This window comes from Egretta garzetta, unplaced genomic scaffold, assembly GCF_000687185.1.
Source record: "Egretta garzetta isolate BGI_Z169 unplaced genomic scaffold, ASM68718v1 scaffold246, whole genome shotgun sequence".
NCBI lineage: Eukaryota > Metazoa > Chordata > Aves > Pelecaniformes > Ardeidae > Egretta > Egretta garzetta.
The window spans coordinates 404,671-417,628 of NW_009259976.1; positions in this window are offsets into that span (position 1 = coordinate 404,671).

Here is a 12,958-nt window from a genome sequence, read left to right on the forward strand (position 1 = left end):
CAATATTAAGACGTTCATCTTTTCATTTTTATTAATATATTCTGAAAAGCTGTGAAAACCCCGCTGGTTTCACGTACTTTATAATACTTCTTTGAACTAAGAAGGGTTTTTGTATCCATCTAGGTACATAATGGCAACAGTCATGCACTCTTAGTGCACTCAAGAATGGAAAAATGACACAAAGCAGTCATTCTGCTGGTGGGGAATACCCCACCGAGGAGATGTAATGAACTAACTACGAAAGCAAGCAGGAGATGGGTGGTTTTGTATGCCTATTTGGAACCTTCAACCTGTCTCTTCTCAATTTATATCGTAAAATCCTTAATAAAAATAATCTCTCCTTATTTCCACATATTAAGGTATCTTGTTTGTACAGGAAATTTTAAAAAAATTAGCTTTCACGTTTAATGAAAAACTAGTTGCTTGCTAGTTAAATACAGAAAGTAGCTTGCACTTTTACAACATAGGCAGCGCTCCTGAGGGCAATTTTACACAGATGTAGTAATAGCTTATTCTTTCTGTTGCTTTGTACTTTATTCTTAAAATAGGAATATAAAACAATGAAATCAGTTGGTGATACAGAAACAGAGCAGTAGGAAAGATGCCCCTTAATGCCTACAGAACTGTTTTAAGCTATTCTGGAGAAGCATAAAGTTGCTCGTTTACTTGTTCTTTGTGTTCTAGGTGCAGATCAAAAGAAGATGATGGCTACCAGAAGACATGAACAAAGGTTTCTGTCCTATAAAAGATACGAAAAATACTCTTCGTGTAGCTCTGTCTTAATCTTTTGGTTTCCAGCATTCCCATTTAGAATTGATTAACGCTGCTGCAGTACTGATAATTCCCAAAACATACCCACTGTATTAGAATGTGTTGCGTAGATGTGTGTGTTTCATTTCTGGTTGAAAAGGTTTTTTTATTGTGATTAAACGTAGGTAGATGAGCATTACTGTTTAAATGTCGTTTTCTTAAACTGGTAGGACAATCAGTACAAAACCTATGAAACTTAGGAAAAAATGTGCCATAAATTTCATTAAAATACATGTGCTTTAACTAGTAAATATTTAAGCAGACAATGCTTTTTTTTTTTTTTCTTTGAGTTCAAAAAAAAACAGCAGGTTCATTATTTATTTTAATTCTGTCAGACTTTATTGTTGATACAGAGACTAGCTGACAGGGATTATTCAAGACAAGCGGATTTTGGTCCTCCATCCCCTATCAGCTTCAGCGGGTTCTTCTTGTTGGCAACAGCAGAAAAACTTTAGTTCTGGCTTCAAAAGCCTTTGGGAATTGAGGACTTTTGGATGCTGTTAAGGAACCTCTCCAGTTTTAGGCAATACCTGTCCCAATAGCCTGTGGTCTCTGAGGAGAGCAGAGCAGCTGCCATCAGCTGAATTCCAGCGGTTGCAGCTTGGTGCAGACAGAACAGCTGCGCAACAAAGTTTCTGTTGAACTATTTCTCAGCTGATCTAAGAGGGTGGATAATTTATCTTAGTACGTGTACATTTTATCCTATACATGGAGATGTAGTTTGCATCTTCGCCTGAGGTCCTACATACAGAAAGTTTGGCTAAATCTACTGTGCTAATTTCCGTTTCCTTCTCCCTCCTGGTGACAAGGAGCTTCACATGTAACTTTTTCTGTTTGCCAGGCATTCAGAAAAAAACAGCTACCAGCCCTATGCAGTTAGAATGTTTTTATTACCTTGGTGTATACCTACTTTAATTTAAAAATTAAATTTTAATTTAAGAGTTTTTGATAGTATGCAATGATTCCTTTAAAACATCTTAATAATACTTTATCTCTATACATAGGGTAAGTGGCATTAAACCTCTGAAGAACCTTTATGTGTATATTGACCTGTACACAGAAGGCAGACCAGTCTGTGATACTACTGGAGATAGAACGATCTTCTACAGTATGTGTAAAATTGTGACTCGGGTGGAAGATGTTGGGAAGTGGCAATTGCTTGAAATTAATAAAGTACGCTTAAAACTTAACTTGCATCCTGTCTTATGTAGTGTTTACAAATGTCACATTGTGAAGCTGCCAATATATGAACAATTTTTAAATACACTAATGTCTGGTTTCAGCTGGGGTAGAGTTAATTTTCTTCCTCATAGCTGGCACAGTGCTGCATTTCCGATTTAGTACTAGAGAATGTTGGTAACACCCTGATGTTTTAGTTGTTGCTGAGCAGTGCTTACACTAAGTCAAGGGCTTTTCAGCTTCCCCTGCTCTGCCAGGTGCACAAGAAGCTGGGAGGGGGCACAGCCAGGACAGCTGACCCCAACTGGCCAAAAGGCTATTCCAGACCATATGACATGATGCTCAGTATGGAAACTGGGGGGAGTTGGCTGGGGAGCAGCAATGGCTGCTCGGGGACAGGCTGGGCATTGGTTGGCAGGTGGTGAGCAGTTGCGTTACTTTTTTTTCCTGGATTTTGTTTCTCTCTGTCTTGTCATTTTCATTACAATTTATTATTACTATATTTCAGTTATTAAACTGCTCTTACCTTGACCCACAAGTTTTCTTTTGCCCTAAAGATTCTTTCCCCTGTCCCACGGGGGGGACGAAGGGTGAGTGGGCAGCCGTGTGATGCTCATTTGCTGGCTGCAGCTAAACCGCAACAGTCCTTTTTGGCACCCAGTATGGGGCTCAAGGGGATAAGGAGATAAGGAGACATTAACCAGAGTTTATTAAGGAATTTATATCTTTTAACAGTTGTGGGTAATGATACTGTTTCATCTGTTCTTGATCTTAGTTTATCTGATCTGCACCATGCTCCTTTTTTTGCTGTACGTGTTAAAGATTGGTGTCGGTTTTTGCAGTTTGCTGTGCTCTGCTGTGACTGGTGACATTTTGCCTGGGAGACTTTTTACTAAAACACTGACCTTGAGCTTAACCTGGTATTTGGGTTTCATACTGAAGCCATTACTGTACTTTGTGTACCACCTTGTGGAGACAATTAGCAATTACACCTCTTCCTCAGGTTTTTTTTTTTGTGGAGGACATACAGAATGACACCTTCACTACCACCTTCTATGATGTTTCCTCCTTCATAGCAATGGCTTTTCAGTGTCTTGAACATCCTTGGGTAGTTAAGATACGGCTGTTGGTATTTCTTGGGAATATTGTTTTGGTTTTGTCTAAGGCCAGTAAGCAATTTAAGAATATCATCCAGAGATCTGCCCCAAGGCTGGATGGTTATGAGTGGCAAGGGTGTGGGGGTAGCATGCAAAAACACCTAGGATGGTGGGCACCTCCAGTGTTTTGGAACTGCACCCCTGAACAAGTGCAGAATCCTGAAAAATTAGTAGAATATTTGGAAAAAGCATGCTGTCACTCTGGCAGTCCTAGGAAGACATGAATCACTGCCTCATGCTGAGGGCTGGCCCATGCCTGCTGAGCCCTGTTCACTAGAACTGTGAACTGCTATGATTTTGGGTTTTCTTCTGTCATTTGTAAAAGTTCATTTACTAGCAGCACTGGTTTTTATGCTAAGTTCCTTTCCATGAATGAGGTTTTACTTCCAAAGTAATACAAATGTCTAAGTCTTATCTTTTCATAAGTCTCATACCTCACTGTTACCATAATTCTCACACAATGTATAAAAACCTCAATTAGAACAAATGGGAGAATATTCTTCCTGCAATTTATTGAATTTGAGCTGAATTCTAGCAGAGAGTAAGAATGGTGCTGAACGCATTACAAGCGGGAGCAGCAGAACTAGCATTTGTGATTATTGGCAAAACCAAGTTTCTTCTGCAAATACCCTTGACAGTGGCTTTGAGCTGTCACACTTGCCAATCTGTGAATGTAACTCTATTCTTTCCGCTCCTAAACGCTGTTCTCAAGTGAGGAAGCTGAACTTCAGACGCTACAGATAAAAGCAGCTTTACCTTATCTAAACACACCTAAAGCTCAGACATTCTACAAATCTATCATCTGTGTTAAAACAAAGCTCATCCTAAAAACATCATCCAGCTGAGATACTCGGTATAGAACAGCCCCACATTTGGGCTGCAGTCTTTCCATGGGAAAGAACAGAGTTCTGCTCAGCTAAAGCCAGGCTGACCTTCATACCATGCTTACTTGAGTATCTACCAGACATCTGGAGAGGTAACACATGGAATTCCATACGTGTTTTTATGAAATTTAGTCTGGATTTAACACCCAGACAGATTAAGCCAGCTGGCTGAATCTGGTAAAGGCCCCATTCCCTTCAGCCTCTCGAATGAAGATGTCTCGTCGCAGCTGAACGAGAGGACTGCTTGCAATCACTCGTCCTTTGAATGGTCCCCTACACACAGGAAGATGGCAGTTCAGTCACTCTTTCTGGGAGGGACCAGCACAAAGCCTACCCATTTTCTTCCCCTAGGAGGCTAAAATTACATAAATCTGGCAGAGCAAATTTAGGTGTGGAGTTCCCTGCCTCTTTTACAGAACATCCAGGTGCTCTGACGGGATAGGAAACAGGTGATTTCACAACCTGACCCAAATTGCTCTGCAAGCTCATTAAAGCTAATATACCAAGTCCATTCCTATTTGCAAGTAATTAATCTATTTCTATTCAGAAAGGTTTAGTAAAAGATTCCGCTATGTTTACATGAGGATCCCAAATAATGCCTAGATCAACGTGCTTTTTTCTTAAAGTTTCTCTTCTTTAAAAATAATCCAGAAATTCTCTTACTGTGTGGCAAATTGTGCAGTAATTGCATATATGCAGTTAAGAGCAGTTTAAGATACCTCACAGAAGAGCTGCATACCTGAAGCAACAGATGAATTTTGAAGTGACAAAACTAGCAAAATTCATGTGTGGGAAGCTCCTGTAACAGACAGAGGAATGAATGCAGTCTAAATGCGTACTTAAAGGAAACAACCTTCTCACAGACAAAAAAAGATGAAATCAAGTATGCAATTTACTCATAAAATTGTAAGGAGGTTTTCTTGGAATAGTCATCATCCTCCAGAACCCAGGAATCTACAGGAACACGTTCCACTCCTACATTCTGAGAGAGGGATAAATGTATTTACTTAAATCACATACATATTTGATTTACAAGGCCACCCATTATTTGGGCTCAGGCGACAGGCAAGCTACCAGTAAGCTATTTTACAGATTATTCTATTTATACCAAGGTAAATATGAGTAATTCCACAGGAGCCTGAAAAGCTTTCAGCCCACACCGGTTTTAGGCAGTTGGAACATGGTCCAGAGACTGTACCCACATGATGCCACCACTTTTACACTGTTTCAATGTATTTATGCTAAGTTACACAACTGCAATTAACAAGCAGTCTGTATGCTACATTATATTACTGTTTTGCAAATATTTGAAAAAAAGATGTAATTGTAGCAAGGATAAGCCCTTTGATAGACAGTTATGTGCCAGCTGGTTTTATAAAGGGGTCTTAAAAAATGCCTCAAGATCCTGGCACGTAAAATGAATTAAATTTGATTTTTTTTTTTTTATAACACAGTTGTATTCAGTTCCGACAAGGTATCACCTATCACTTCTAAACAGTTAAGAAAACACTTACTTACTGACGTAACTTATAAACTGCACCAAACCAGCAATGCTGGATGAGACTCACTCACACCCTTAGCATACAGAGTATAACGAAGGTCAAGAGCTTTACTGGATTCAGCAGGGCCACTATTTCACCTCTAGTATGTTTTCTTCCTCTTAATGGAATCTCCAATTTATTTCTGTCTTTTTTTCTTCCTCGGACACACCAGTGTCCACCTCCAGTGGAAACTCCAGCTCACACAATTCTTAAAACTTCTTGGTTGCTAATCACACAATGGGAGGTAATGATGTGAATGAATATTAAACAGGAACATATACCAATCTTCAGCAGACACCAGTAGTAACCTGCTGGACAAAAGGAGATGGGGGTATTTTTTCAATACTGGAACTGAAGCTGTTATTTCTAACATTCAGCCTGCTACCAAATGTAGTGCTGAAGCTGCCTTCTGTGTTTCCAAACGTAGTTTTGGGTTACAGAATGGTAACACAGAGGACAGTCTTTTAATGGAAATAACAAAAACCGGAGCAGTCTGGTTTGGGTTTAAAAGTTATTCTAGCTCCAACCTCCTTTGTTCCAATAATCAGAAGAAGCCTAGTGCCCTGTGATGAACACTGGTGTTAAGATACTGTGCAGAAGAAGAAAATAAAGTGATGCCAAGGTGGTTATCTGCAACAGGAATGATAAAGGAAATGAAGCTTGAAAGGCACAAGAGAAACTGTGCTTTTTTTCAAGCTGATTTTGCACCAAATGCAAATGAAAGGAGTTAAAAAACCTTTCCTTGGTTTACCACCCATCACAGAAATAAAATATTATCTGCCTTTACTGAGCACCACTTAGTCACCAGACTTGCACAAGGTTTTATGGAGTAGGGAAGGAGGCAACCATCATAGGATCATAGAACTGTCTAGGTTGGAAAAGACCTTTAAGATCATCACGTCCAACCGTTAACCTAACCCTGCCATCCCACCACTAAACCATGTCCCTAAGCACCTCATCTACCCATCTTTTAAATACCTCCAGGGATGGGGACTCGACCACCTCCCTGGGCAGCCCATTCCAGAGCCATCATGGTTCTCCTAGTTTCTAGTTGACTCCCAGTAGAGACAATCAAGCATATTTTCATTGCTTTCCTGATTGCCTATGGAAGGAGATGGCACAACTGCCACAGGAATGTCCTGTAATGGGAAGTGCAATCTAACGGAGATTCTTCCTAAGTCTTTTGAAATACATGGTTTACAAAAAACTTGCAAAAGCATATGAAAAACCCTTCAAAAACTTGCACGTTCTCAGAGATGAAGAACTGTGAAGGAAGAGGAAGGCTTGGGAAAAGGAAGTGCTTAATACAAGTGGGTTTGCATGTATTTGGGCTTCTCACCTATACGGCAGAATTTTTTCTCCCTTGATGGGTAGATTAGCGAGAACTAAATTTCAAACTAACAGACTTAAGGTTTTGCTGAAATAAGATAATCGCTGTTGAAATAGTTCTGAGGTAACCACTTTAGAGCAATCATGTCAGTTCTTGGGGTATCTAATTTCAGCATCACTAGAAGATAATACAATCATCAGTAGAATCGTCAAAAGAAGATTCAGCAGTGGTAGTATGAGCGGAAAAGTGTTTCTCCTCATTGAAATTCATCCTGTTGATTATGAATGCTCCAACTCACCATGGTGATCCTGAGCCCTGGTGTTAGCCACATATTTTATAATATAATGCTTTCTCCTGACATTCAACTCATTCGTGAACACACTGAGCAAAAGCAATGCCAGAATAAACTCCTGTCAGATCCCAGTCACCCTCTCACTTTGGTAACCTGATGGCTACTGCTTAGTAGAGTGTTTCAGCCAATTCTACAACTCTACAATTCTGATTTAATCTAGATCACAATTCCTGGAATTGTTTATAGCAGCTGCATAGCAGAACAGCACAAAAAACTTTCTAAACTTTGAATTACATTCACTGCTGTTCACTTACACACCAAGCCGGTTGCACTAATGAAGTAAATTAGATCAGTTTGATATTGTTTGTCCTTGACAAATACAGACTATGTTTTGGTGTGTTTTATTACTGCAGAGGAGGGATAGGATTTCCTAGAAACTCTCTCCACTGATTTTATGTACTGAACTGTACCTGATGTTTCTTCTCCTTGTACAATAGTAGACCTTGACAAAAAACCTTAGTATTCCATCCTTGTATCACAAAAGACAGGTAAAGTCACACATATTTAGAAGACCAGGGCTAATGGAACAATATGATCAGAAGTTAGCTTCTGCCCTTCTGTTGCTCAGATACTTTTTTTTTTTTAAGTTTTAAAACATTACTCAAACCTAATCACTTTAAATGTCAAAAAGAAATAGAGAAATATTCAGCAGTGCTGTGAGACAGCAAAAATATCCCTTCAATCAATGCAAATTGTAACAATTTACAGACTGTTTCGTTATCTTCTTTTAGGTATCTTGTTACAAACTCCATGCAATTTCTGTGAGTAATTTCTAGGGGTTTTTTAACTATGCAAATGTTTTCTGGATTTTTAAATTAACCTTCATGTCAATAGATAAAGAATTCCTTATTTCATACCTGTAAGATTAGTTATACTACTGTTATCTAAAATGACAGGTAAAAAATACATTTGCAACAAATGTTTTACTGGTATTTTACCCCACCCATCACAGAAGATCAATTAAGGTGAACATACACTATCATGAGGGATACAAACTGGAGATATGATCAGTTTATTTACATATACATTTAGGTAAAACAAGGTGAGTGACTTACTCAAAGTTCAGGTTAAAGTTTTCAATCTGCATAAACATTTCCTATACATTAGAACATGTGGTACATAAGAAATGTTTGTAATCAAAAGTACTGATGTGGTTCTTACAGTTCTAGGGTCTTAACTAAATTGGAGGAGAAAGCCTGGTACCAATGAAAGAAAAACAGCTAGACAAAAATCTCCCTCTCTGCTGTATACTACTCCTCTAATAATGAAAACCAGCATGAGAGTATACAGAGAATCTACTGAAGAAATTACACTAATAATGGAGTTAATGAATTGTATACTTAGGTATCTACAAGCATGCTCAGGGTGTAGCTATAGTACAAAATAACATGCTCTAGAAGAGGCTAGAGGCTTTTACCTGAGCATACTGTTTGTTACCTTCCTTAACCACTTTTTTTTTTTTAGTGCCCTTCCTTAACTTAAAGAGAACAAATTTACATCAATTAATAAAAGCCCTTTGAGCACTCCAATTAGAAAATATATTAAGCTGATAATTACCTGTTGATACTTAATTCCACAGAGCGCTAACATGTTTTTGCATGCATTGCTCTCACCTGTTCAGCCTGGCTGGATGGCTATGGTATTAACTACTGAATTTAATTTGATATAGTTATTAAAACATTATTTTACCTACTCACAGCAATTTTGCCTTCATTATGTCTATTCTTCCAGGCATGAAACATTGCTTCTTCACTGGTATTTTGAGTTAGCTAAAGTAAGGAAAACAGTTTTGTTTAAATATCAGAAACATCTTTCAGAATCAGCACAAAGAATATGAAATAAAACAGGATACCTAATCTATCTGTCCAACAAAGTCCACCTGCGTTCTGCTACACTTATTTTCAGATGACCTCAAATCTAGCAATAGGTCCACTGGAAGTCTGCAAGAGTCCTGCAAAAAGAACAAATCTATTGGGATATAGTGCATGTGAAAACGCTTCCCAGAAATCATCACTTACTTTTTTTCCCTTGATCTTTTACTAGAAAGCTTTACCCTGTTACAAGCATGTATCTGTTAGTTTCAGTGAACTGAACTTTGCTTTTCACAGTGTACCACAAATGTCCTGTCTGCATTTGTACAAGACCAGGATTTTAGGTAGGGAGAAATAATTTCTATAAAACTAACTACCATAGGTGGAGAAAAGAGGTGTGATTCTGAGGACATGTGAAGAAAGAGCTATGTGCCAGAAAAATTTCCAACTTTTTATGCTAGCCACTCTAACAAAGGATATCTTCCTCCAAACCTTGTTTCATTTATATTCTTAGCACACTATGTGTCTAACATAATACAGGTCCATATAAACTTTGCACTCATGAAAAGCACTGGTTTGTGAGGTTTGCAAGCCCCAGAACATCTCAACATGGAGTGCATAGCTCAGGGCACCCCCGGGACAGCCTGAGGCTTCATGTAGGGATGAACACTACACTGCAGCCCCATTGCAGCAGTGCTGCTCCTTCAAATGATGCTTCTCACCTCTACCCACTTGTGGTAGACCAATAGATATGAGGTCCTCATCAGCATCCTACCAGCACCCAACATGACCTTTGGGTGGAGATGAGAGAGGGCCTGGGTGTTTTCTGTCAGAAGAGGAAAAAAACCCGCTGTGGTCCAGAGAGTAGCTATTGCCTGACAAGCTGCTATTGAATTTTCAGTCATACAGATTTATATTTTAATCCCAAATTTTTTGACAATATGGCAGTAGCAACCTTAGTGTTTTTGCTCCATTCCTCTGCAAACCCTGAACCGATTGCCTTGCGGAGCTCTGCAGGCTTTGCTGCCCGTTCTGTTAGCCGTCGTCTTGTACTGGTGTAACCCTCTCGGTGAGAAGCTGCTGAACTGTTATCACAGGTATGTTCCACTGCAACTAATTAATTAAAGCAGTACCACGTTAAATACTCTGTACAAACTGCTTTCAGCTGTACACATCTTGATTGTATTGAATGGAGAAGTGGTTAGTAAGTCACAAAAGGATTTATTTTTGGGGGCCTTTTTCCCAGGCCGTAGATGTTGTGTTCTAGACCTCTTCACCTACTTAGGGCTAAAATGTATTGATATTACATTTCACGTGTTACAGGCAAATGCAGAGCGCATTTTAAAGTTTTCTCAGTTGCAAATCCAAGAAAATTTTGTAAATAAAAATATTTTGTTCAGTTACTACAGGAAGATGATATGTGATAGTTGTCCGTCCCTAAGTATCTAGGAAAGGTTATAGATGGAGGAAACCTCTTAAGAATGGCCATGGTTTAGAGTTTTTCATCATAAATTCTAACTTGTTAGAAAAACCTAAAAGTCCTTGTTTAGATATGAGATCTACTACCTTTACCCTCATGGACGTGTTCACATTCAGCTGGAACAAGGGAGAGGTGCTTTAACACAGCAGAGTTGTTACAGGATATTTGCAACTGAACTGTAAGTTCAATGTTAGAAACATAAAAGCCAGCATCATGATGCAGCCTGAAAATACTGAATCATTTATGATAAAAATATGGAGTACATCACGAATGTTTCAAAATGCCCTTATATGTGGAGTTTTGTGGTTTTGACAGACTTTGGATTTCTAATTGCTGTTCTTAAATCTGCTTTTAGTCAAACAGATGTTGTATTAGCAGTAACTATAATGAATATAATCAATGAATATTGCAGGTCTTATATCCAGTATAAGCTTAGAACACCTTATTTTCTAAAACTAGGTGCAGATATCTTGACATTGGTATTTCTGTGTGATCTATTTGATTATTTACCTGTGATTCTATACAAACACGGTGGCAGGTTATTAAGCACATGTATAATTGTGCCAAGTGTGACCTGAATCCTATGGTGCATTGCACTCCTTGTTAGCAAGATGTACAACACCCAATGGTGATACCTTGAGGGGAACAGCAAGAACATTCAGGAACATTTGATGTAATCCTCACAATCCAATTATAATAAATACCATTAATAAGTGACTGTATTTCAGAAGAAATTATCTAAAGTTGCTAATTTGTTGTATGGAGTAAATAGAAATTGTTTGCAGAGATTCATCAGACTTGTTTTGTTGTTCTTAATACCAGACACCTATAAAATGTGTAAAAAATTACTAAATATGCTGCTAATCAGAAACAAATGTTTTGTGAAGAAAAAAGTTATGAAGTGAACTTTGTAAGTGATCTGAGAAAGTGATTTAACTTTTTGAAAAGTTAACTAAAACCACCCAGGAGTTCCATTCCCTAGAAGCAATATTGATTTATTCTCATTACTCAGAGAGAGTGAGAACAGGAAAAAAAATATTTCAACAGATCTAATTCATTACAAAACCAGCAATGGTTCATCTCCCATTGCTGTAAGTGGGATGCTGGCATCTACTGATCAAGGAAGCCCTGTTTCTGCTATTTCATCCATCAACAGGTTATCAATGGCTGCATTTTTTCCTTGAGGAAAGCAAACACATTGCACACACACAAAACAAGACTTGATGGCATAGCTCGTGCACCACTAAATCTACTAAAAGTTATCACTGATAAAGAGCTCTCAAAAGACTGAACAACCGTTTATCCCCGGCTATGCGAACAGTGGTCACCACTACCACCACCACAGTGCCATAAAAACCCCACAGAAAGCGTTTCAGGCTCATGTGAGCAGCATTAAAAAAAAAAAAAAAGCATATGAGCCACAAAAGCCTTGGCAAGACAAAGCCGCGTTTCACCCTCTGGTTCTGAAGGCGCATCCCCTGCGCTGCCCCAGGCCCAGGGGCTGCCCTGGGCCAGCACCACAGCTCTCAGTTTCTTCCTCACCCTGCAGAACTGCCGCCATTTTGCAGCCATGACAGCCTCACAGCTTGGGATGCCACGGCAACCTGCTGCCTCAGCGCGGCTCCTTGCCAGCAGCACTATGGCGGCCCCATCCACAGCGGGGTCCACCCGGGTGGGACAGCGGAGGCTGTTGCCTCATGGGGCTGGGGCACCACGGTGGGCCTGCGCCTGCCAGCACCACTTGCCTCCCCCCTGGGCCTCGGCCTCAGCTCCTTCTCTCATTGCCTCTCCTGCCACCATCTCCTGGGCCTCAGCCTCAGCTCCTTCTCTCATTGCCTCTCCTGCCACCATCTCCTGGGCCTCAGCCACCCCTCAGCTCCACTACTGCACCAGCCCTGCACCATTACCTGTGCATGTTGCCCCACAGAAATGTCCTTCCTCCCATGGAGACGTCCTTCCTCCATGCCTTGGGCCACATCCCCTCTCTAGGCACTGTCAGGGAAGGCAGAAGAGCCCCTCCCTTGGCTGTTTCACATCTGCTGGAAGTATGCCCTCCCTGGCCTTTTTCCATGTTATTTCATGGCAACAGGAAATTATTTTGGTTTCCCTCTCTTTCCTGTCAGCTGGGTCCAATGCTCATCTTGGGTCTCCCTGGCAGATTTTTCCCCCCCTTCTCCCCCATACCTCTCTACCACTTTGCTCTCCCCGTGTATCTGCTGGCCCTGCTTCTGCCATCCTGTGTGCAACAGCAGATGTGGCTTTGCTGGTAAATCCTGTGTGGCAGCATCAACTCCCACAGAGGGCTAGGGAGGACCCTAAATATATTTAATACTTCTTAGTACCCAATTTAGCTGCTCTAAGCATAGCTGAATGATGCATACCCCTGCTTCTCATTTTCTTTTTCTCTGATCCCA